Source organism: Triticum dicoccoides, chromosome 3B (assembly GCF_002162155.2).
Source record: "Triticum dicoccoides isolate Atlit2015 ecotype Zavitan chromosome 3B, WEW_v2.0, whole genome shotgun sequence".
NCBI classification, from domain to species: domain Eukaryota; kingdom Viridiplantae; phylum Streptophyta; class Magnoliopsida; order Poales; family Poaceae; genus Triticum; species Triticum dicoccoides.
This window is the reverse complement of record NC_041385.1, coordinates 382,480,051-382,483,021: the sequence shown is the minus strand read 5'-3', so window position 1 is coordinate 382,483,021 and position 2,971 is coordinate 382,480,051. Positions and strand designations below refer to the sequence as shown.

Genomic DNA, 2,971 nt, shown 5'->3' with positions numbered 1-2,971 from the left:
GACGGTCTATTTTGCTAATATTAGCAGAATAACTATTCTGCACACCACATCCGCACTGCACGCTGAACGCAAGTGCACGTCATTCTTTGAACCAAGTGTGCTGTAGTACTCACACGAGTGAACTTCTCGTCGACAAAAACTGCACGCGCTATTTTTTCGGTATTGTTTCCGCTCTAATTTTTTAACCGTTTATCGGAATGAGGCGTGTAATATACCGTTGAAAAGTTATGGATTAGGCACAACTTCGACATGTTGAACACTTTTCGAGATTCCACACGGTTTAAGAGCAGTTTTGAAATTGGCGCGTCCCATGACGAGTGACAGCGAGCGTTTTTTGACGATTTCTTCTAAACCGCTCGTCGGAATGAAGCAAACGATACGCCGTTGGATAGATATCATCGAGGCGCATCTTTTTCATATATAATTTTTTCTCTAATTTGTTACGGTTTAAGAGCAGTTTCAAATTTACTAAATCGCGGAACTCTGTTTTTCAAAAAAATTCAAATTTTCGGTACTGATTTCGCTCCAGTTTTTGAACTGTTTGTCGAAACGAGGCATGTAATATACCGTTGAAAAGCTATGGAGGAGGCGCAACTTTCATATGTTGAAATGTTTTTGAGATTCCTTACGGTTTTAAGTTAATTTTGAAAATCGTGTGGCGGATGATGAGTGGCAGTTGCCGTTTTTCCTGAAATTTTTACAAACCGCTAGCCGGAATGATTCAAATGATACGCAGTTGGAAAGATATCAACGAGACGCAACTTTTTCATGTAGAACACTCTCACTAATTCTTCATGGTTTAAAAGCAATTTTGAAATTACCAAAATACGGGTATTCTGTTTTTTGCGACACCCAAATCGACGACTGAACTTCATCAGACAGAAGAACGCACTGCTAACCGCACTGCAGCAGACAGGCAAGTGAACTTCATGGTTTTATTTTGCCGGACATAAAATTTCCAAGACGAGGAAGTGGACCGCATCAATACAAAAAATGAACCGCAACACTTTCGAAAGTGAACCGCATGAGTTACTGTTGACGTTTTCATGTAACACATTTTTGGGACATCATGTTCCATTAATATGTTTGGGACTGTAGTGACGAGCCAAGTGCACTGCATTTTCTATTTTGTCTTTTTTCGGTAACGCGTCCGAACTCCAGAGTAGAGGCAAGTGTACTGCATTAGTTTCTTTTCTAAGTAATTTATTTCTTTCATTCAAAATGAACCACTTGAGAACAATGAAACGAACCTCTACTTATTATTTTTTGCACACATACGCAGAGATTGAGCAAGTTAACTGCATATAATAGGAAGCGAGCTTCTTTGAGATGTTAATTGCACTGCATAATGCACTCATCAACTAGAAAATGGCACTTGAGTACCCCAGCAATTAACTGCACTGCATAATGCATAACCATTTTTTCTTTCTTCTGTAGGTCCCCGGTGAACTGCATGCCCATGCCCGCACGACAGCCAAACCTTCACGCACCCGAGGAGAAGAAAACCTCCAGGCACACTACAGCACCTAGGCAAGCGAACCCCATCGAGAAGTGGAGCAAACTGCACCCGCACGGGCACACGACCCTTGTCCCTGCAGTCGGCCGGGAGCAGCTCGCCGTCGAACGCCCCTGTTTGATGCCTTCCCTTCCAAGAATTGCACAAACAAAATAACAGTAATAGAAAACAAAAGAGTGTGTGCACTTGATGTGGGGCTGATAATACAGATTATCTAAGAAGAGTGTGCTTAGTCTAAACAAAACAAAAGAGTACAGTTTAGCCACGAACAAGTTGGCCAATGCTTCTCATGCCCTGCCCATGGCTCCACAAGTCCAAGGTGCTAGCAGCCTAGCAATGCATGCATGTAACCTTTATATAGGCCTGGGTTCCACATCTTTTGTGATATTTTATTTAAATCATTGATGTGGCTGTAACTGAATCCAATATCTTAAACTGAGCAACTACCTATCGTGTTCATGTTCAGTCTGAACTCCCATCCCCTTCTCAGGTGACAACACTACCCAGTCTGAAGAACTCCTTGTATTATTACCTCTTTTCCATCAGCAAGACACAATCGGTTCCATATGTTCCTAGTCTAGCTGCAGAAAACATAGGCATAAAAAAGATTTATGGCGTTAACAGAGTATGTGAGCATCAAACCTGAAAAAACTGAAGATGATAACTCAGGCAAGAAACAAAACAGGGAGATGTCCAAGGAGCGCACCGGGGACCAAGCTTCTGTTGCCATTGTTGTCGAATACAACAGCAAACTGCACGGACAACAGCACCGAGCTGCACCACTCGGATACGGGCGTGGCCTTGTACTGCTTTCCCGCGCCGCCGGAACAGCGTGCAATGAGCTAGCGAGCTGCATGTTCCGCAGACACCGGACTGCACCACTAGGACCAGGCTCTCTCGCGCGGCAGAGAGAGCATGTACCGGTGCTGATCCGGCGCCTGCACTCAGCGCGCTGCACGCACGCGCCCACCGGACTGCACGTGCTCACCGCCCGCACTGCATGGGGCAGTGCTGATCCGGCGCCGCACACAGCGCGTTGCACGCACGCGCCCACCGGACTGCACGGGGGCTGAGGTGGTGCTCCCTGCAGAAAAAGAACGGAGAAGGATGGTAGTGGGCAGATGAGGCCGCGCGCCTCGTCGGGGTGGCCCTGGATCCAAGATCTTGGGCGTCGCCGGCGGCCGTTTCGTGGTGGAGGCATGGTGGACTGAGCCACTGGAAGTGGGTGGGGTCCCCTCGGGGTCGTGGTTTGCCGCGGGATTCCAGCGAGGTCGAGCTTGATGAGTTAGCCACTGGCGGGGGAGGAGGCCATGGAGAAGGCGCGGGAAGGCAGGGGGGCTCAGATCCGTCGGTCGCCGGGGTCCAGGCGGAGGAATAGGACAGGGGAAGGGCTTGCGCTGGGGTAGGCGGGGTGGCCGGTGGCGCAGCTTATGGGCAGCCGACGGTGGATGTGGA

The 2,971-nt window shown here is 48.0% G+C and overlaps 1 long non-coding RNA gene across 1 annotated transcript; it reads right to left on the bottom strand.

Moving 5' to 3' along the window:
* Positions 1-1,240: 1,240 nt before the first annotated feature.
* On the bottom strand, positions 1,241-2,965 carry LOC119276118. Its single transcript, XR_005136361.1, has 2 exons — positions 2,223-2,965; positions 1,241-2,097 (listed from the first exon to the last, which is right to left on the bottom strand). It is a non-coding gene; the product is annotated as an uncharacterized LOC119276118 (long non-coding RNA).
* Positions 2,966-2,971: the final 6 nt, after the last annotated feature.